The 22,919-nt window shown below is 41.9% G+C and overlaps 1 pseudogene; it reads left to right on the top strand.

Moving 5' to 3' along the window:
* The first annotated feature begins 5,177 nt into the window (after window positions 1–5,177).
* On the top strand, window positions 5,178–22,628 carry LOC120051706 (annotated as a pseudogene).
* The last annotated feature ends 291 nt before the right edge of the window (window positions 22,629–22,919 follow it).

The following is a 22,919-nucleotide window of genomic DNA, read 5'->3' as shown; positions in this document are numbered from 1 at the left end:
CCGTCTGCCCAGCGCCATCTGAGCCGCCCGTCTGTCCCGAGCCGTCAGAGCCGCCCGTCTGTCCCGAGCCATTAGAGCCGTCCGTCAGTCAGGAGCCGCTAGAGCCGTCCGTCAGTCAGGAACCGCCAGAGCCGCCAGCCAGTCAGGAGCAGCCAGTCAGGAGCCGCCAGAGCCGCCAGCCAGTCAGGAGCCGCCAGAGCCGCCAGCCAGTCAGGAGCCGCCAGAGCCGCCCGCCAGTCATGAGCTGCCTTCCAGTCATGAGCTGCCCTCCAGTCATGAGCTGCCCTCCAGTCATGAGCTGCCCTCCAGTCATGAGCTGCCCTCCAGTCATGAGCTGCCCTCCAGTCATGAGCTGCCCTCCAGTCATGAGCTGCCCTCCAGTCATGAGTTGCCTTCCAGTCATGAGCTGCCTTCCAGTCATGAGCTGCCTTCCAGTCATGAGCTGCCCTCCAGTCATGAGCTGCCACTCAGTCCGGAGCTGCCACTCAGTCCGGAGCTACCTCTCTGTCCTGAGCTACCTCTCTGTCCTAAGCTACCTCTCGGTTCGGAGCTGTCTCCTCAATCTGATGGGGCCCTTTGTGAGGGTTCCTAGGCCAAGGTCGGCAGCGAGGGTCGCCACTCAAAGGACGCTAAGGAGGGGGACAAAGACAATGGTGGAGTGGTGTCCTCGTCCACCGCCGGAGCCGCCACCGCGGACAGATGCCCACCCAGACCCTCCCCTAGAGTTTTAGAAAAAAGTAGTAAAGTAGTTTTTTTCAACCGAGTTTTATCAGTTTATTCAACGTTTATTGGGACTTTTGGAGTTTTCCGTTCTTTGCATCAAGAGAAGATGGGCATGTTCGCGCCACATGGCTAGCTAAGGTTGCTAATTCGACAGGATAAAAGGACATTCTAAAACCAAACAACGATTTATTCTGGACCAAGGACTCCTTGTACAAGATTCTGATGGAAGCTCAGCAAAAGTAAGAACAATTTATGATGTTATTTCGTATTTCTGTGGAAAATGTTATTTCTATTCTCCGCCGTTTTGGCGGGCGCTGTCTCGCAATAACGCAAGCTGTTTGTTATGGTAAAGTTATTTTTAAAAATCTAACACGGCGGTTGCATTAAGAACCAGTGTTCTTAATGTGTTCACCATCTTTCATTTGCTGTACAACATGTATTTTTTAGTAAAGTTTATGATGAGTTCTTTGGTCAGATTAGGTGAGTGTCCAAAATAGCTCCTGACATTCTGGGGAAATGTTGCTACATTTTCACAATGTATAACCACGGTTTGCAGCTCTAAATATGCACATTTTCGAACAAAACATAAGTGTATTGTATAACCTGATGTTATAAGACTGTCATCTGATGAAGTTGGTCAAGGTTAGTGATTAATTTTATATCTTTTGCTGGTTTTTGCGATCGCTACCTTTTGCTGCTAATAAATGCATTTGTGTGTTTGGCTATTGTGGTAAGCTAATATAATGCTATATTGTGTTTTCGCTGTAAAACACTTAAAGAATCGGAAATATTGGCTGGATTCACAAGATGTTTATCTTTCATTTGCTGTACACCATGTATTTTTCATAAATGTTATGATGAGTATTTAGGTATTTCACGTTGCTCTCTGTAATTATTCTGGCTGCTTTGGTGATATTTTTGATGGTAGCTGCAATGTAAAACTATGATTTATACCTCAAATATGCACATTTTCGAACAAAACATACATTTATTGTATAACATGTTATAAGACTGTCATCTGATGAAGTTGTTTCTTGGTTAGTGACTAATTATATCTCTATTTGGTCGGTTTTGTGATAGCTACCTATGCGGTAGAAAAATTGTGAAAATATGCGGTTGAGTCTTTTGCTATTGTGGTTAGCTAATAGAAATACATATTGTGTTTTCGCTGTAAAACATTTTAAAAATCGGAAATGATGGCTGGATTCACAAGATGTTTATCTTTCATTTGCTGTATTGGACTTGTGATTTCATGAAAATTATATGATATCCCTGTCGCGTTAGGCTAGGCTATGCTAGTCAGCTTTTTTGATGAGGAGGATCCCGGATCCGGGAGAGAGAAGCGGTAGAGGTTTTTAATGTTGCCTGACAGAACTGTGCGTTTTCGTTTTCTATTTTGTTTGAGTGTTTTTTGGAATTAAATTCATGAACACTTTCCAAGCTGTCTACTCTTTCTACCACCAACGAGAGCCGTTACAGCAAATCCCACCAAAAACGGACCAAGCAGCGTGGCCAGGAGGAGTGGACATGGGAGGATATCCTGAATGGAGAAGGACCCTGGACGCGGGTCGGAGAGTATTGCTGTCCAAGGGAGCAGATGGAGGCAGCGAGAGCGGAACGGCGACGATACGAGGAGTTAGGTCAACAACGGAAGCCCGAGAGACAGCTCCCCCAAAATGTTGGGCGGCGGCACACGTGGAGATTGGCGGAGTCAGGGTTTAGACCTGAGCCAACTCCCCGTGCTTATCGTGGGGACAGTGTGACTGGTCAGGCACCGTGTTATGCAGTGATGCGCAATGTGTCTCCAGTGCTCCTTCACAGCCCGGTGCGCTCTGTGCCAGCTCCCCGCATTTGCCGCGCTAGAGTGGGCATCTAGCCAGGATGGGTTGTGCCGGCTCAGCGCTCCTGGTCTCCAGTATGCATCCTCGGTCCAGGATATCTTGCGCCGGCTCTACGCACTGTGTCGCCAGTGCGCCTTCACAGCCCAGTGCATCCTGTGCCAGCGCCCCTCACCTGCCGCTCTAAAATGAGCATCCAGCCAGGACGGGTTGTGCCAGCTCTACGCTCCAGACCTCCAGTGCGCCTGCACGGCCCAGTATGTCCTGCGCCAGCTCAAAGCAGGGTATCTCCAGTGCGCCTGCACAGCCCAGTGCGTCCTGTGTCAGCGCCCCGCACTTGCCGGGCTAAAGTGAGCATCCAGCCAAGACGGGTTGTGCCAGCTCTATGCTCCAGACCTCCAGTGTGTGTCTCCAGCCTAGTACGTCCTGTTCCGGCTCCACGTACGAAGCCTCCGGTGATGATCCATGGCCCGAAGCCTCCGGTGATAATCCATGGCACGAAGCCTCCAGTGATGATCCATGGCACAAAGCCTCCAGTGATGATCCATGGCACAGAGCCTCCAGTGATGATCCATGGCACAGAGCCTCCAGTGATGATCCATGGCACGGAGCCTCCAGTGATGATCCATGGCACGGAGCCTCCAGTGATGATCCATGGCACGGAGCCTCCAGTGATGATCCATGGCACGAAGCCTCCAGTGATGATCCATGGCACGAAGCCTCCAGTGATGATCCATGGCACGAAGCCTCCAGTGATGATCCATGGCACGAAGCCTCCAGTGACGATCCATGGCACGAAGCCTGCAGTGACGATACAGGGGAAGGAGCCTCCAGCGACGGTCCACAGTCCGGAGCCTCCAACGACGATCCGCAGTCCGGAGCCCGCGGCGACGATCCGCAGTCCGGAGCCTCCGGCGACGATCCGCAGTCCAGAGCCTCCAGCGGGGGTTCCCAGTCCAGAGCCTCCGGCGACGATCTGCAGTCCAGAGCCTCCAGCAGGGGTTCCCAGTCCAGAGCCTCCGGCGACAATCTGCAGTCCAGAGCCTCCAGCGAGGGTTCCCAGTCCAGAGCCTCCGGCGATGATCCACGGTCCGGAGTCTCCGGCGACGATCCACGGTCCGGTTCCACAGAAGCGGAGAGATCAGCGTACGGAGCGGGGGCTACGTCCCGAACCGGAGCCGCCACCGAGGATAGATGCCCACCCGGACCCTCCCCTATTGAGTCAGGTTTTGCGTCCGGAGTCCGCACCTTTGGGAGGGATACTGTCACGCCCTGACCTTAGAGCCTTTTTATTTCTCTATTTGGTTACGTCAGGGTGTGATTTGGGGTGGGTATTCTAGTTTGTATATTTCTTTGTTGGCAGGGTATGGTTCCCAATCAGAGGCAATCAGTTACTGTTGCCTGACAGAACTGTGCGTTTTCGTTTTCTATTTTGTTATTTTGTTTGAGTGTTTTTTGGAATTAAAATCATGAACACTTTCCACGCTGCGCCTTGGTCTACTCTTTCTACCACCAACGAGAGCCGTTACAATGGGCTTACAAAAAAGAAGTTGAAATGTATTCCATTTTGAGTTTGCCTCACAATATTACACTTTATATACATCACAGAAGACTGAAATATTACAAAACCAAATGACATAATTAAAAAAAAAAATATGACATTTAAAAATAAATAAATAAATAATATTCCACCCATGAGGCCACTAGATGGCGATTTAGTCATTTGACTGCAGGAAAGGGTCTTAAGGCAGAAAAATGTGACGAGGCCTCGTTAGTCAGCTCCTTTTCTGCTCCTTTTCTGTCTTTGCTTGAGTCCGAAATGGCACCCTATTCCCTATATAGTGCATTACTTCTGACCAGAGCCCATAGCCCTGGTCAAAAGTAGTGCACTATATAATTAATAAGGTGATATTTTGGATGCATCTTTTCTCTCGTTTCCAAACTAGGGGATTATCACTGTGTCATCAAGGGATCTGGGGGGTCGGCAAAGTCAGTTGGCAGACTCAGCCCACGAGCCAATAACCTTTTAGAGTTTGGCATCATTGTGATTGTTCTAACTTCTAATTAGGAAATGCTTCAGTTTGATATTACAAACATGGTAAAGCCAATTCTGTTTTGCTACCCTTGGACAGATGTGTTTGTACATCATAGAGACAATTCATTAACTATACAGTACATTCACTTTTTCTCATGTCCTTTTTCTCCCCTACTCCCCCTAATTAAATGGGGCGCTTTAAAAACGTAGGGTATGCCTATTACCTATCACATCTAAATAAAGTAAAGATGATTATGTACAGAATGTAACATTTATTTCAGCCATTTGTTAGTACAGTAAAGGGCTTTGCCTTGATGACAGCTTTGCACACTCTTGTCATTCTCTCAACCACCTTCACGAGGTAGTCACCTGGAATGCATTTCAATTAACAGGTGTGCCTTGTTAAAAGTTAATTTGTGGAATTTCTTTCCTTCTTAATGCGTTTGAGCCAATCCGTTGTGTTGTGACAAGGTAGTGGTGGTATACAGAAGAAAGCCCTCTGCTAAAAGACCAAGTCCATATTAAGGCAAGAACAGCTCAAATAAGCAAAGAGAAATGGCAATCCACCATTAACTTAAGACATGAAGGTCAGTCAATCCGGAAAATTTCAATATCTTTGAAAGTTTCTTCAAATGCAGTTGCAAAAACCATCAAGCACTATGATGAAACTGGCTCTCATGAGGATCGCCACAGGAAAGGAAGACCCAGAGTTACCTGTGCTGCAGAGGATAAGTTAATTAGAGTTAACTGCACCTCAGATTGCTGCCCAAATAAATGCTTCACAGAATTCAAGTAACAGACACCTCTCAACATCAACTATTCAGAAGAAACTGCGTAAATCAGGCCTTCATGGTCGAATTGCTGCAAAGAAACCACTACTAAAGGACACCAATAGGAAGAAGAGACTTGCTTGGGCCAAGAAACACAAGCAATGGACATTAGACTGATGGAAATATGTCCTTTGGTCTGATGAGTCCAAATTTGAGATTTTTGGTTCCAACCACCTTGTCTTTGTGAGACGCAGAGTAGATGAACGGATAATCTCCGCATGTGTGGTTGCTACCGTGAAGCATGGAGGAGGTGGTGTGGGGGTACTTTGCTGGTGACAGTGATTTATTTAGAATTCAAGACATACTTAACCAGCATGGCTACCACAGCATTCTGCAGCGATACACCATCCCGTCTGGTTTGGGACTATCGTTTGTTTTCCAACAGGACACCAACACACCTCCGGGCTGTGTAAGGGCTATTTGACCAAGAAGGAGAGTGATGGAGTGCTGCATCAGATGACCTAGGCATCAGATGACCTGGCCTTCACAGTCCCCCGACCTTAACTCAATTGACAGGGTTTGGGATGAGTTGGACTGCAGAGTTTAGGAAAAGCAGCCAACAAGTGCTCGGCATATGTCAGAACTCCGTCAAGACTGTTGGAAAAGCATTCCAGGTGAAGTTGATTGAGAGAATGTGAAGAGTGTGCAAAGCTGTCATCAAAGCAAAGGGTGGCTACTTTGAAGAATCTAAAATATAAATACATTTTAATTTGTTTAAAACTTTTTTGGTTACTACATGATTCCATGTGTTATTTCATAGTTTTGATGTCTTCACTAGTATTGTACAATGTAGAAAACAGTAAAAATGAAGAAAAATGCTTGAGTTAGTAAGTGTGTCCAAACTTTTGACTGGCACTGTACCTTATTACAAGTTTTACAAATATATACAGTATATATTACGTGCAGTATGTAGTATATACACTACATTGCCAGAATTATGTGCACACCCCTTCAAATTAGTGGATTCGGCTATTTCCGCCACACCAATTGCTGACAGGTGTGTAAAATCGAGTACACAGTCATGCAATCTCCATAGACAAAGATTGGCAGTAGAATGGCCCGTACTGAAGAGCTCAGTGAGCTTCATGAATATGGGTTTCCATCACCAAGCAGCCGCACAAGAGCCTAAGATCACCATGCGCAATGACAAGCGTTACCTGGAGTGGTGTAAAGCTCGCCGCCATTGGACTCAGAGCAGTGGAAATGCGGTCTCTGTAGTGATGAATCATGCTACACCATCTGACAGTCCAACGGACAAATCTGTGTTTAGCGGATGCCAGTAGAACGCCACGTGCCTGAATGCATAGAGCCAACTTTGAAGTTTTGTGGAGGAGGGATAATGGTTTTTCATGGTTCATGGAAATCTTAACGGTACAGCATACAATGACATTCTAGACGATTCTGTGCTTCCAACTTTGTGGCAACAGTTTTGGGAAGGCCCTTTCCTGTTTCAGCATGAACATGCTTGCGTGCACAAAGCGAGGTCCATACAGAAACGGTTTGTCGAGTTCGGTGTGGAAGAACTTGACTGGCCTGCACAGAACCCTGACCTCAACCCCATCGAACACCTTTGGGATAAACTGGAATGCCGACTGCGAGCCAGGCCTAATCGTTCAACATCAGTGCCCGACCTCACTAATGCTCATGTGGCTGAGTGGAAGCAAGTCCATGTTCCAACATCTTCCCAGAAGAGTGGAGGCTATTATAGCAGCAAAGTGGGGACCAACTCCATATTAATGCCCATGATTTTGGAATGTGATGTTCCACGTGTCCACATACTTTTGTAGTGTATTTAGTGTTTTAATGCAACCGCCAACCACAGGAAGACTCAGGAGCCCGTTCTCAATGAGTTTAGACAGCCTGCTGCTTCCTTCTGCTGCTCTGCTAATCATCAGAAGGGGGGAGGAGAGGAGGTAGGGGGCCCATGTGGGTAACTGGGGAGCCCTGCCTTGATTGGGTAAATGATAAATAAAAATAAATAAATAAACTGCATAATAAATACATGTGACATGTCAATTGTGTGAGTCAGGAGTTGGGCCCAAGCCTGTAGGGGGCCCAAGTATGCCTACAGCTGGGAAGGCCGCAGTTTGGGCAGCATGCACGCCAAATATACAGCTTGTTGCGTTATGGCCATAGACATATAATCCATAGAAGGGTTTTGTAACCTTGGCAATTTGACAGTTAACTTCTTATGGCTGCAGGGCGGTGCCGGTACACTTATGACAACAGCCCGTCCAAGTGCAGGGCGCAAAATTCAAAATATATTTTTTAGAAATATTTAACTTTCACACATTAACAAGTCCAATACAGCAAATGAAAGATACACATCTTGTGAATCCAGCCAACATGTCCGATTTTTTAAATGTTTTACAGCGAAAACACCACGTATATTTATGTTAGCTCACCACCAAATACAAAAAAGCACAGACATTTTTCACAGCACAGGTAGCTTGCACAAAACCAACCTAACTAACCAAGAACCAACCAAACTAACCAAGAAACAACTTCATCAGATGACAGTCTTATAACAAGTTATACAATAAATCTATGTTTTGTTCGAAAAATGTGCATATTTGAGGTATAAATCATAGTTTTACATTGCAGCTACAATCGGAAATAGCACCGAAGCAGCTAGAACAATTACAGAGACCAAATTGAAATACCTAAATACTCATCATAAAACATTTATGAAAAATACATGGTGTACAGCAAATTAAAGACAAACATCTTGTGAATCCAGCCAATATTTCCAATTCTTTAAGTGTTTTACAGCGAAAACACAATATAGCATTATATTAGCTTACTACAATAGCCAACCACACAACCGCATTGATTCAAGCCAACAGTAGCGATAACGAATAAACCAGCAAAAGATATTAATTTTTTCACTAACCTTCTCAAACGTCATCAGATGACAGTCCTATAACATCATATTACACAATACATATATGGTTTGTTCGAAAATGTGCATATTTTTAGCGGCACAAATCGTGGTTATACATTGGGAAAACTTAGCATCTTTTTCCCAGAATGTCCGGATATATTTCTGACACTCACCTATTCTAATCAAATAACTATTCATAGACTTTACTAAAAAATACATGTTGGACAGCAAATTAAAGATAGCTTAGTTCTTAATGCAATTGCCGTGTTAGAATTCTAAAAATAACTTCATTACGACATGCAGCTTACGTTATGGCGAGAGAGCGCCCAAAATCTGGGCGCAAACTAATAGTACACATGTTCGACAGATATATGAAATAACATCATAAATGGGTCCTACTTTTGATGATCTTCCATCAGAATGTTGTATAAATGGCATTTTTCCCTCTTGAATTAGCAAGCACACTAGCCAAGTGGCGCGAAGCTCTCCTTCCTGAACAAACGCAGAGAACGCAACACGCCTAACCTCCCGAAAAAAATTCAATAATATGATAAAACTATATTGAAAAAACATACTTTACGATGATATTGTCACATTTATCAAATAAAATCAAAGCCGGAGATAGTAGCCGTCTATAACGACAGCTTTTCAGAAGGCAATCCCCGGTTCCTTCTCGCGCCTTCCAGAAAACAGGAAATTGGTGTCACGTCATGCCAAGAGCTCTTATTCGACCTCAGATCAAGCTATACACTCCATTTCTTCTCTCACTGCCTGTTGACATCTAGTGGAAGGCGTATGAAGTGCATGTATACTAATACATATCAAGCAAATGAATAGGGATGCCCTGGAACAGAGCATCGATTTCAGATTTTCCACTTCCTATCAGGAAGTTTGCTGCAAAATGTGTTCTGTTTTACTCACAGATATAATTCAAACGGTTTTAGAAACTAGAGAGTGTTTTCTATCCAATAGTAATAATAATATGCATATTGTACGAGCAAGAATTGAGTACGAGGCCGTTTGAAATGGGCACCTTTCATCCAAGCTACTCAATACTGCCCCTGCAGCTCAAAGAAGTTAAACTCATGGGTAAATTAACAATGTATGCCAATCCTTCTGACTTGAATGGGAACTGCCATCTATGGATTATATTTCTATGGTTGGTTGCGGATGTCTGTTTGCCTTTCGCAGATTTCAAAATACAATCGGCAGAAAAACGTAGTTTGGAAAGCAAATGCCTACTGCTGAAAAGAGAAGCCTAACCTGTCTGTAGAACCAATAGAAACAACAGCGGCAATGTTTATCAAAGTAGCTCATTCTGAGATACACTATTGCCACAATTAGTGCATCGGCCATCAACGTGAGTAGCCTATGGCTTCATCTTCATCATTAGGTGAGTCAGTGTGCCACTGAAAATTATACTGAACAAAAATATAAACGCAACATGTAACAATTTCAAAGATTTTACTGTGCTACAGTTCATAGAAGGAAATCAGTCAATTTAAATAAATTCATTAGGCCCTAATCTTTGGATTTCACATGACTGGCCATGGTTGGCCTGGGAGGGCATAGGCCCACGCACTGGGGAGTCAGACCCACCCACTGAGGTGTCAGACCCAGCCAATCAGAATTAGTTTTTCCCCACAAAAAGGCTTTATTACAGACAGAAATACTCATCAGAATCCCCTCTCCCCCTCCTCAGATGATCCCCCAGCTAAAGAAGCAGGATGTGGAGGTCCTAGGCTGGCATGGTGACACAAGGTCTGCGGTTGTGAGGCCGGTTGGATGTACTGCCAAATTCTCTAAAACTACGTTAGAGGCGGCTTATGGTAGAGAAATTAACATAACATTCTCTGGCAACAGCTCTTTTGGACATTCCTGCAGTCAGCACGCCAATTGAATACTCCCTCCAAAACTTGAGACGTCTGTGGCATTGTGTGTGACAAAACTGCACATTTTAGAGTGGCCATTTATTGTGGTGCACCTGTGTATGGGTACTAGGGGGTAACTAGACCCCCCTAAAGCAACGTTTGGAGAAACAAATGTGGATGAAGGTCATGCTTAGGCGAATAAACTATAAAGGGAAATAAATGGATAGTTAACTTTTTTTTTTTGTTATTTCATGAAAGTACATGGGTAACTGCCCCCCCCCCCCCCCCCCCCCACTTCCATGGGTTATCTGGTTATCTGGAGGTGCCATTTACCCCGGTAGAAGATTATGGTATGTTTTAAAATCAATTGTATCATTTTATTTAGAAATTCTTTAGTGAGTAATATTTAAAGTCTTATTTTCATTATTTTAATGAAATATGGGGGTGGGGGTGTGATGCACATGTAACCATTAAAATTACATTCAGGACTTAAAGGTTTTCAATAGTTTTTAATAAATAAATAAAAATATTGGAATATAATACTGGAATGGAATATAACATTAAATAACATTGGAATATAACATTTAATAGCAATAGCAAAAGGCTATAAAGTATAAAGTACTATAAGGTAACAGGGGTCAGTTACCCCTTAATGGGGGGGGGGGGGGTTAGTTTCCCCCAACACACTCATCCAACATATTACTACTTTACTCAAAAAGTATCTACATTTTTTGCACTAAACAAGTGGATTATTTATCTTAAGGCTTTCCTACTTGTGCATATATATATAAAAAGCAGTCATAGATCTAACTTCATTGCGATATATCTACAACTTTTTCCAAATTTCAAGATCAACTTACCACAAAATCTTTTTGTGGAAATATCTCCAAGTTGTGATGACACAGAGCATTTTTTGTTGTTGAGCAAGAGCAGTGGCAGCCAGGGAAAGTGTTGGGAAAATAATTGTGACATCTTGTGGTCTTAATGTGAATTATGGGGGTGGGGGTACAGTTACACCAGGGGGCTAGTTACCCCCTAGTACCCTAAATGATCATGCCGTTTAATCAGCTTCTTGATATGCCACACCTGTTAGGTGGATGGATTATCTTGGCAAAGGAGAAATGCTCACAAACTTGTGCACAACATTTGAGCGAGATAAAACAAAAGTCCCCAGGGCCTGTGATTTCTTAATACTGCCCTGTTTGTGTGCACTACATCACATGCACTGGTTTTTATCCACAACTCCTTTTGGTGGAAACACACCCACTGATGGGAAAATGCGCATAATTTATTCATGCTGATTTTAGAATATTCTCTTGAAAATATGTCACCAATTGGATGGAAAATCTGGATGTGAAAGAAACGCACACCTGTTTAGGCGAGGTGCTGGCTAGCGGAGCAGAACACTTGAAAAAGAAAAGGAGATCCTCACACTCTAGGAGCTCAGACGCAATAATTTCATAACCAACGTTTCGACAGACAAGCTGTCTTCATCAGGGTATAATGACAATACTTCGGGTGACTAATTTAAATTGTTTGAATGGACACACAGGTGTCCGTAATCATAGCTGGGTGTGGCTTGATTTCATTGGTTGATTTACAGGTATAAATAGAACATATAAAAAAGCATGATCATAGAAACCTAGCTAGTGATGAAGAATGTGTTCAGAATAATAAGCTAGGTTGAGGTTCAACTAACTAACTATATTGAACAAAAATATAAATGCAACAGGCAACAATTTCAAAGATTTTATTGAGTTAGTTCATATAAGGAAATCAGTCAATTTAAATAAATGAATTAGGCCGTAATCTATGGATTTCACAACTGAAAATATATACAGGCATCTGTTGGTCACAGCTACCTTAAAAAAAGGTTGGGGTGTGGACCAGGAAACCAGTCAGTATCTGGTGTGACCATGATTTGCCTCATGCAGCACGACACATCTCCTTCGCATAGAGCTACTGATTGTGGCCTGTGGAATGTTGTCCCACTCCTCTTCAATGGCTGTGCAAAGTTCCTGGATATTGGAAGGAACTGGAACATGCTGTCGTACATGTCAATCCAGAGCATCCCAAACTTGCTCAATGGGTGACATGTCTGGTGATTATGCAGGCCATGGAAGAACTGGGACATTTTCAGCTTCCAGGAATTGTGTACAGATCCTTGCGACATGGGGCCGTGCATTATCATGCTGAAACATGAGGTGATGGCAGCAGATGAATGGCACAACAATGGACCTCAGGATCTCATCACGGTATCTCTGTGCATTCAAATTGCCATCAATAAAATGCAATTGTCCGTAGCTTATGCCAGCTATTACCATAACCCCACCGCCACATTGGGGCACTCTGTTCACAAGGTTGACATCATCAAACCTCTCATCCACACGATGCCATACACAATGTCTGCAGTTGTGAGGCTGGTGGACGTACTGCCAAATTCTCTAAAAGGACGTTGGAGGCGGCTTATGGTAGAGAAATTAACATCCAATTACACACTCCCTCAACATGAGACATCTGTGGCATTGTGTTGTGTGACAAAACTGTACATTTTTTAAAGTAGACTTTTATTGTCCCCAGCACAAGGTGCAGCTGTGTAATAACCATGCTGTTTAATCAGCTTCTTGATATGCCACACTTGTCAGAAGAATGAATTATCTTGGTAAGAGAGAAATGCTCACTAACAGGAATGTAAACAAATTTGTGCATAACATTTTTGAGAAATACGATTTTTGTGTGTATGCAACATTTCTGGGATCTTTTATTTTAGCTCATGAAACATGGGTCCAACACTTTACATGTTGCATTTATATTTTTGTTCAGTGCACGTAGCTAGAGTCAGATTAACTCTAACTCCTGTGCCAAGGCAATGTGATTACCCACTTTCTAAGTCTCCCCCAATATGATAGACACATACAAGTTGTTTTATAAGGCTCCCATTTGAAATTGTGTGCATTCTAGAACTTTTACATTTCTGTCAACAAAGGTAGACGCTGGCACTGAGTTAGTTAAGAGGCATGGCTTTCATTACTCTTGATTGTAGTTGATTACTCAAAATCCTTCTCTCTTTTTTTTCAGTCATCATTTCTATTGCTTCTGAAAATGTTTATTAGCCTTTATCTTGGATTGTCTGACTGAGAAAAATGTTTTTAAGAGATGCTTGTTTTCAACTATACTGTTTCTGTATCACATCTGTTGCTATGCAAGAAAGCAAAAACCCTCCTAGTATGAAAGTAGAATGATAAAGTGTTGCAGAAGAACATTGAGGAGATGCAGGCGCAATTCAAATAAAAGGACTTGGAGATAAGGAGGCTGCGAAAGCTGAACTTGCAGGCACAGGAAGGTAATTGAGCAGTGGGAAGTGCCCATCTTTCTTCTACAAAGTCATTGTACCCCGAGAACAATATGAATTTGGAGAAAATGACCTGTGTTCCCGTTTAACCTTATAGTGCAGTGGGCTAAATCAGGGTCACATAGAGTGTTTCTTGGTAATCTTAAACAAATCTACTTTGAAACAAAAGTATACACCTCACACACATGATTATTGGCTTAAAAAAGAAGACACCTGTACCATGTCAGATATAGAGTTGAAATGTATTCCATTTTTAGTTTGCATTCCAATATTGCACTTTATATACACATCACAAAACACTGAAATATAACAAAATTGTTTGACATAGAAAAAGAAAGTTTTACAGAATGTTCGAAGATGAAAAATTTGATTAACACACTAGCCCTTTCCTGCAGTCAAATGACCTAGTGGCCCTGTGCTGGACATTTTTAATGTTTGTTCTTTTCTAATAACACATTTCTGTATTCTATTCATGTGCTTTTCTAAAAACCGTTACCTGTGTTCATGCAAGTGACTGACTGAACGAATCCTCACTATCAGTAGCTGCAATTTGACAGTACACTGTCAGTGCCCGTCTGGTGTTCAACTTTCCCAAGTTCTCTCACGTCACCCCGCTCCTCCGCTCTCTCCACTGGCTTCCAGTTGAAGCTCGCATCCGCTACAAGACCATGGTGCTTGCCTACGGAGCTGTGAGGGGAACGGCACCTCCGTACCTTCAGGCTCTGATCAGGCCCTACACCCAAACAAGGGCACTGCGTTCATCCACCTCTGGCCTGCTCGCCTCCCTACCTCTGAGGAAGTACAGTTCCCGCTCAGCCCAGTCAAAACTGTTCGCTGCTCTGGCACCCCAATGGTGGAACAAACTCCCTCACGACGCCAGGTCAGCGGAGTCAATCACCACCTTCCGGAGACACCTGAAACCCCACCTCTTTAAGGAATACCTAGGATAGGATAAAGTAATCCTTCTAACCCCCCCCCTCCCCCCCCTTAAAAGAGTTAGATGCACTATTGTAAAGTGGTTGTTCCACTGGATATCATAAGGTGAATGCACCAATTTGTAAGTCGCTCTGGATAAGAGCGTCTGCTAAATGACTTAAATGTAATGTTAAATGTACACCCAGAACTTTGTTTTGAGAACAAAATATATCTCAGTTTCAAGGTCTCAGCTTAGAGAAGAAGCCTCGTGAGGTGTTGGTCTATCACATGTTATGAACCAGTATTGGTAGGTCACATGAATGAAACAAAATGGTAATGATGAATTAATTATGCTAAATCATGCAAATATAAACTGTCTGTTTATACCCGTATATAAGACAACTGCTGAGACTTCCCAGGAAGAGCTCCTGATTGGCATGCGTACTATGGTAAATTGAGTTGGTTGGAACCTCTCCAGCGCACTGACAAATAAACAATGATTCATTTAACATTGACTTCGAGTGTCCCTGTGTAAGAATTTCCAAAACAATTTGGCATCACGAACAGCATGATTGATTCAGCCTGCAGAGCTTTCCAGTGGGGGTCTGCGAGGAAAACCGGTGGAGCATTTTATGAAGCGTGAGGGGAAATCCCATCTGACCAAAAGAGGACCCGCCCAGACCAGACCCTTACTGTGAGCTGCCCAGGAGGAGACACATCATCTGCAAACAATTGAGGGACGGCAACTGATTTCAGTAAGTCAATTTAAATAAATCTGTATAAAAAAAAAATACATAAAACCAATAAAATTGAACATAAAGATGTAGAAGGAGGGTTCCGCTAGCCTACATAATAACACAAAGTGTTTTTGAATACGGGGAGTTATGTACATGTACGGGAAGTGGCAAGACTAAAGAGCCTATAGAAACCATAGCGTTTATGACTATATAAACTATTGATTCTATGATGCTGAGGGACTATAGATGCTGTAGGGAAAATAGATTGCTATAACTATAGGGACCATGGATGCTATTGGGACTATGGATGCTTTGGGACTATAAATGTTCAGGGATCATGGATACTGTAAAGACTATGGCGACTGTAGAGACTATAGAGGAACCGTTGAAATACATATGACGTGGAAGAAGGCTAGAGTTAGTCTTAGAGAGAAGACTAGAGCGAGGGCAAGTAATGGTACCATGCCCCGCTGACAGCTGTCTGTAGGCATTTATAAGAGAAATGTCTACATGGTCTGCAGCCACTGGTAGAGAATAGCATAAGGTGCACACTGTGCTATTTTATATGTATAGTGAAGATACATATGGTGCATAGGAAGTAATGACAGAGAATTGTTGAAGATGCACATGTGCTAATAAGGGAGATTACCGAGTGTGTTTGGGAATAGTACTAATTGAATGTGGATGTGAAAGTTGTGTATGGTTGTGTGAGTGTGGAAAGGGCGTGTTAAGCTGATTGAAATTTGGAAAATAAGCTGATTGATTGACATTTGGGCTCATTGGAATTTGGATAATAAAATGATTGATTGAAATTTGAATGTTAAGAGATTGAAATGTGGATATTAAGCTGACTGTACAGAGTGAATGAGAGCTATCAGGGGACGAGCTCCAGTGTGAAAGAGGATTACTGAGGGGTTGAAAGAATGGATACCCCAACCAGTTCTGTGTGAGCTGAGTTTTTAGATCTATAGGTAGTGAGTACTAACAGGAGAAGCCATTGAAAGATATTTGTACCTCTCGGGCTGCTGCGCTGTGATTGTTACTGTAGTGTGGAGGTAAAACCTAAAGATTTATACATTTATAAATGTATACAAATGCATAATTGGTTACTAGAGATAAAGTAACAGAATATTTGTATAATGGGTTATTACGATGATGATCTGATGAAGTAAGAATAGAAAAAAATAATAATATACAACTTGCACACCCACATGCAGATGTTCGTAAGTGGTGTAAAAGGTATTCTGTTCAGAGTGGTCCCTTTATGGATCATTTGATGAAGATGAGGTTAAAGCATTGAACGGGACTTGATTTACCACTAACCAATAAAACTACACATGCGTATGTGATTTCCTCCACCCTGGTAAGACATTTCTAAATAAGCCCATACCCTGTTAACTTCTTGACGCTAGGAGGCCGAATTTTTATGTTTGGAAAAATAACGTTCCCAATGTAAACGGCCTATTTCTCAGGCCCAGATGCTAGAATATGCATATAATTGACAGATTAGGATAGAAAACACTCTAAAGTTTCCAAAATTGTCAAAATATTGTCTGTGAGTATAACAGAACTAATTTTGCAGGCGAAAACCTGAGGAAATCCAACCCGGAAGTGCCTCTTATTTTGAAAAATCCCTGTTCATTTGCCTGCCTATCCTCCATTTAAAGGGATATCAACCAGATTCCTTTTCCAATGGCTTCCCACAGGTTGTGAACAGTCTTTAGACATAGTTTCAAGCTTATATTCTGAAAAATTAGCGAGATTTATCAAATCGCGTCAGTGTCCTTGATTAGTTCTTGCGCACGAAAGTGGTAGCTCGACATTTTATTTCTGTCTTGTATTGAATACTTTACCCTCCGGTTGAAATATTATCTATTATTTATGTTAAAAACAACCTGAGTATTGATTATAAAAACGTTTGACATGTTTCTACGAACTTTACGGATACTATTTGGAATTTTTGTCTGCCCTTCATGACCGGCACGAGCCTGTGGATTACTGAACATAACGCGCAAACCAAATGGAGGTTTTTGGATATAAAATCATCTTTATCGAACAAAAGGAACATTTATTGTGAAACTGGGAGTCTCGTGAGTGCAAACATCCGAAGATCATCAAAGGTAAGCGATTAATTTGATTGCTTTTCTGACTTTCGTGACCAATCTACATTGCTGCTAGCTGTTCGTAATGTTTTGTCTAGTGATCGATAAACTCACACAAACGCTTGGATTGCTTTCGCTGTAAAGCATATTTTCAAAATCTGACATGACAGGTGGATTAACAACAAGCTAAGCTGTGTTTTGCTATATTGCACTTGTGATTTCATGAATATAAATATTTTTAGCCATTTTTTTTGAATTTGGTGCTCTGCAATTCAGCGGTTGTTGATGACAATTATCCCGCTAAAGGGATCCGTGCGCCAAGAATTAAATAGAACCAATGATTTTCTGTATTCACCTACTCAACCATTTAAAGTGTTAAGTAGAGACTTATTATGGACGGAGCATGACATCTACTGGGGACTGATACAGTGCCAACCCAGTTAATACATATTGATCCCTCCAAAGCATTACATATGAATCTTAAAATAATAGACATTTAACAAATATTGAAGCAGAAAGTGAATATCCGTCAGAGACTGGTAATAAAAATATAGAGTAACTTTTTGAAGGTATACTAAAATGAAAACAATGCCTTCCAATATGGAGAAAGTTATCATGTTTGTTTTGTTTTAAACTTTGCAATAGGGGGAAAAGCAGAACATTGTTTGAGTGTGATCCGTGTGTATTAGGAGTAGTGATTGAGAATTTTTTTTTTTTCTACTGGAAAGAGGCGAATGGTTTTAGTTGAAGTAAACAGATTATGGACACTATTGAAAGTAACAAAGTGAATGGTAATTGGCTTTCAGATAGCAATCCAATAAGGCAATATCTTAGTAATTTGAAGGAGTAAGACAGATGGATTGAGCATTGGCACTGATATTAAATTAGATGCTGCTCACTCTTCAAGGCCTGGTCCACTGCTCTCGTGGTTAAGTCATCTGTTGTTTGGGTTAGAGATAACCTTCCTGTGGAACAATAGATAGCCGCCAGTACACACTGAACTCAAACAGGCTGTGACCAACACAGTGGGGAAATTAGGGACCGTTTGTACAGAATTACATGTCAATGCAACAGGTCAAAAAGATTACGATTACAAGAAAGTTGTTTACCATAGAAGGTGCCCAATTCAGCTTTATGGGACACTCTATCGTCTGATGTGTCTGAGGTATAAGTGTGTCTGAAGTATAATTCTGTATACGCACGGGTTTATTGAGACTTCCTGCCCAAGATGCAGTAAACTCGATTAATGATTAAGAATTTTTAGGACTGATTAAAATGTAGCATAGTGAAAATTAAGTGCATGTTTATTTGCTTTCTTCCAGGGCTGATGGAATGTCTGCTACCAAGTTTTTTTTATGTTTATCAATTATTCTGTATCTCTCCCTTTGAAAGGCTTCCTGAGGCAGGTGGCTTAGGAGAGCAGTTAAAAGTGCCTGGATATCAGCAGTTAAGGAAACTCCCAAATTAACCTGTCTGACTCTAGCGTTCCGCCAGCGGAACTCCTCCCACATTCCACTGAAAAGGCAGAGCGCGAAATTCAAAATATATTTTTTAGAAATATTTAACTTTCACACATTAACAAGTCCAATACAGCAAATGAAAGGTACACATCTTGTGAATCCAGCCAACATGTCCGATTTTTAAAATGTTTTACAGCGAAAACAGCACGTATATTTATGTTAGCTCACCACCAAATACAAAAAAGGACAGACATTTTTCACAGCACAGGTAGCATGCACAAAGCCAACCTAACTAACCAAGAACCAACCAAACTAACCAACAAACAACTTCATCAGATGACAGTCTTATAACATGTTACACAATAAATCTATGTTTTGTTCGAAAAATGTGCATATTTGAGGTATAAATCAGTTTTACATTGCAGCTACCATCACAGCTACCGTCAAAAATAGCACCGAAGCAGCCAGAGTAATTATAGAGACCAACGTGGAATACCTAAATACTCATCATAAAACATTTCTGAAAAATGCATCGTGTACAGCAAATGAAAGACAAGCATCTTGTGAATCCAGCCAATATTTCAGATTTTTTAAGTGTTTTACAGCGAAAACACAATATAGCATTATATTAGCTTACTACAATAGACTACCACACTACCGCATTCATTCATCAAGGCACGTTAGCGATAGCAATAGGCATGTTAGCGTTAGCGAATAAACCAGCAAAATATATTAATTTTCACTAACCTTCATAAACCTTCCTCAGATGACAGTCCTATAACATCAGGTTATACATACACTTATGTTTTGTTCGAAAATGTGCATATTTAGAGCTGAAATCAGTGGTTATCCATTATGCTAACGTAGCTTATTTTTCCCAGAATGTGCGGATATTTCTATTAGACTCTCACCTATTCTGACCAAATAGCTATTCATAAACATTACAAAAAAATACATGTTGTATAGGAAATGATAGATACACTAGTTCTTAATGCAATCGCAGTGTTAGAATTCTAAAAATATCTTCATAACGACATAAGGCTTATGTTATAGCGAGAGAGTGGCCAAAACCTGGGCGCAAAACTACTAGTACACAGTTCGACAGATATATGAAATAGCATCACAAAATGGGTCCTACTTTTGGTGATCTTCCATCAGAATGTTGGACAAGGGGTCCTTTGTCCAGAACAATCGTTGTTTGGATTTAGAACATCGTTTTTCCCTCTTGAATTAGCAAGCACACTGGCCAAGTGGCGCGAAGCTCTCCATTCTGAACAAAGGGCACACAACGCAACACGCCTAACGTCCCGAATAAATTTCAAAAATCTAATAAAACTATATTGAAAAAACATACTTTACGATGATATTGTCACATGTATCAAATAAAATCAAAGCCGGAGATAGTAGTCGCCTATAACGACAGCTTTTCAAAAGGCAATCCCACTGTCCTCCTCGCGCCTTCCTGAAAACATGAAATCGGTGACACTTCATTCCAAGAGGACGTATTCCATCTCAGACCAAGATAATCACCTCATTTCTTCTCTCACTGCATCTTGACATCCAGGGGAAGGTGTATGACGTGCATGTATACTAATAGGTATCATGCCCATTTATAGGCAGGACTTAGAAGAGAGCCTCGATTTCAGACTTTCCACTTCCTGGTCAGGAAGTTTGTGCCAAATGAGTTCTGTTTCACTCACAGATATAATTCAAACGGTTTTAGAAACTAGAGAGTATTTTCTATCCAATAGTAATAATAATATGCATATTGTACGAGCAAGAATTGAGTACGAGGCCGTTTAAATTGGGCACGTTTTTCCCCCAAAGTGACAACAGCGCCCTCTGTCCTCATCAGGTTAAGCAAGGCCTTGCCATTCTGTTTGTGTTTACCCTATGATTTTTGCTACACACACATTAGCACCCACACACAACCCACCTATTAATTAATATTTGTTAGTGGTTAATATTTTATTTTATTTAGAAGTGTGGGGTCTTTTATTTGGTTTTAGTGGGTTCTTCACAGGTTAGAAATGATGCTGTACACAAATAAAAGTTTCTATTGTCAGAGTTTTGGTTGCACACATGTAAATTCTCTTGATTAGAAGAAATGTACTGAAAAACCCAATGTAAACCTGATACACAAAATGTTTGAAATATCTTTAAATAATGTCTGGGGTACAGGAAAACAAACACTCACTTAATAGGGCTGACTGACCTCTGGCTTCTGTTCTGACTTCCTGGTGAGGCCTGATCACCCTCACTAGAAAGACAGCAGACATTGTTTTTATTGGCTACGCAAAAACAAAAAATTAGGAAGAAGTTTATAATTTATCAATAGTCCTATGTGTAATTCGGACCACAAGAAGGACAGAGAGAGAGCTGTCTTTAGTCTATTTGACCATTACCTTATGGGATACAATTATTTATTGGAATTATCAAGAGAGAATTTTTTTTAAAATTCTGATTAGTTTATTTTTTATTTAACAGGCAGTGTTGTTGTTATTTTCGGACGTATGAATCACAATGTGAGTCATGTATCCAAAGGGGGAATTACTGGTCCCCTGGGGCCCTTTGGTAAATATGCAAATTGTTTTATTCACATGCCTGCCTGTAAACTGTCTAGTCTGTAAGAGGAATTCTTCTAAGGATGCTGCAATTCATTTTTCATTAAAGGAGCTGGCTGACAAATATGCAGGGATATAGAAAGCAGGAGCGTCCAGGGAAGGGAGGGATGATAGTTATCCAAAGGATGACAGAGAGATCATTTGTAGTAAACATACAGATGAACCAAAGTGGTTATGTAAGGTGAAGCAGAGAGCTGTGGGTCACAAATGTGAATCTCCTGATGACCATAGACACACATTCATACCCTTACAGCAGGCAGTGCAAGACCTGAAGGAAAAACTAACATCTGTTTTAGTCACTGCAGGACAAGTAGACCAAATGTGAAGACTTAGAGGAGACATGCAATCCTCCAGGAAGCAGCTGGGAGCGACAGAGGCAGATCAGGGGGGAGCTTGAGAAACTTCACCAGTTCCTGAGAGAAAGAGGAGGCCAGACTGACTGCACGGAGGGAGAAAGAGAAGGAGAAGGGTAAGGGTAAGATGATCGCCAGAGAGAAAGAACATTCAGGACCAGATCAGGACCTCTTACAGAAATCATCCCTGCTGTGAAACAAAACCTGCGGAAACAGGATGTGTCATTTCTCAAGAGCTACAAACACACCCAGACAAGCTCCAGAGGCCAGACAGCTGGTCTCAGGAGCACTGGTAGATGTGATCAAATACCTGGGAAATCTGCAGTTCAGAGTCTGGAAGAAGATACAAGGGATTGTCAAGTACACTCCTGTGATTCTGGACCCCAATACTGCTGAATGTAGGCTCTCTCCGTCTGATGATCTGACCACTGTGAGACATTTAGAGAAAAGGCAGGAGCTCCCTGGCAACCCAGAGAGGAACAACATTTACGTCATTGTTCTGGGCTCTGAAGGGTTCAGCTCAGGAAAAGACAGCTGGGAGGTGGAGGTAGGGGACAGCTCTCACTGGTATATAGGTGCGGCCAAGGAGTCAATCAACAGGAAGAAGGAAATATTTGCAACCACAGTGTATAGATACTGGGCCATGAATTTGAGGAGAGGTAAATATAGTGCAGGAGATAATCGTCTCACACTGAAGAGGAGACCCCAGAGGACCAGAGTGCAGCTAGACTATGACAAGAGGGAGGTGTCTTTCTACGACCTGGAAGCCATGACACACATCTACAAATACAAAGACACGTTTACTGAGAGAATGTACCCATACTTTTCTAATGGAAAGTTTGGTGATGCTGACCATCCTGATATACATATCCGCCAATCAGAGGTCTCTCTGACAGTGATGTAGTCCCGATAAGGTGTGTGTGTGTGTGTGTGTGTGTGTGTGTGTGTGTGTGTGTGTGTGTGTGTGTGTGTGTGTGTGTGTGTGTGTGTGTGAGATGGAGAGAGGAAGTAACATTTCTTCTACAGATTATATAATATCTGAGAGAGGAGCTGAAATAGTACTTTGTTTATACAAGCTCTCTCTCCACAGGTCTGATCTGTGAATAGGATTTTCTCCCATTACCTTCATGTTGAAGACATTTTATTAAATGATGCTCTCAAACTATGATCCTACTGCGCAAACTGTTAATGTTAA

The sequence above is a fragment of the Salvelinus namaycush genome, chromosome 1 (assembly GCF_016432855.1).
Source record: "Salvelinus namaycush isolate Seneca chromosome 1, SaNama_1.0, whole genome shotgun sequence".
In the NCBI taxonomy this organism is placed as follows: domain Eukaryota; kingdom Metazoa; phylum Chordata; class Actinopteri; order Salmoniformes; family Salmonidae; genus Salvelinus; species Salvelinus namaycush.
Note: the sequence above shows the minus strand (reverse complement) of the source record. Positions and strands in the feature narration are given on the sequence as shown.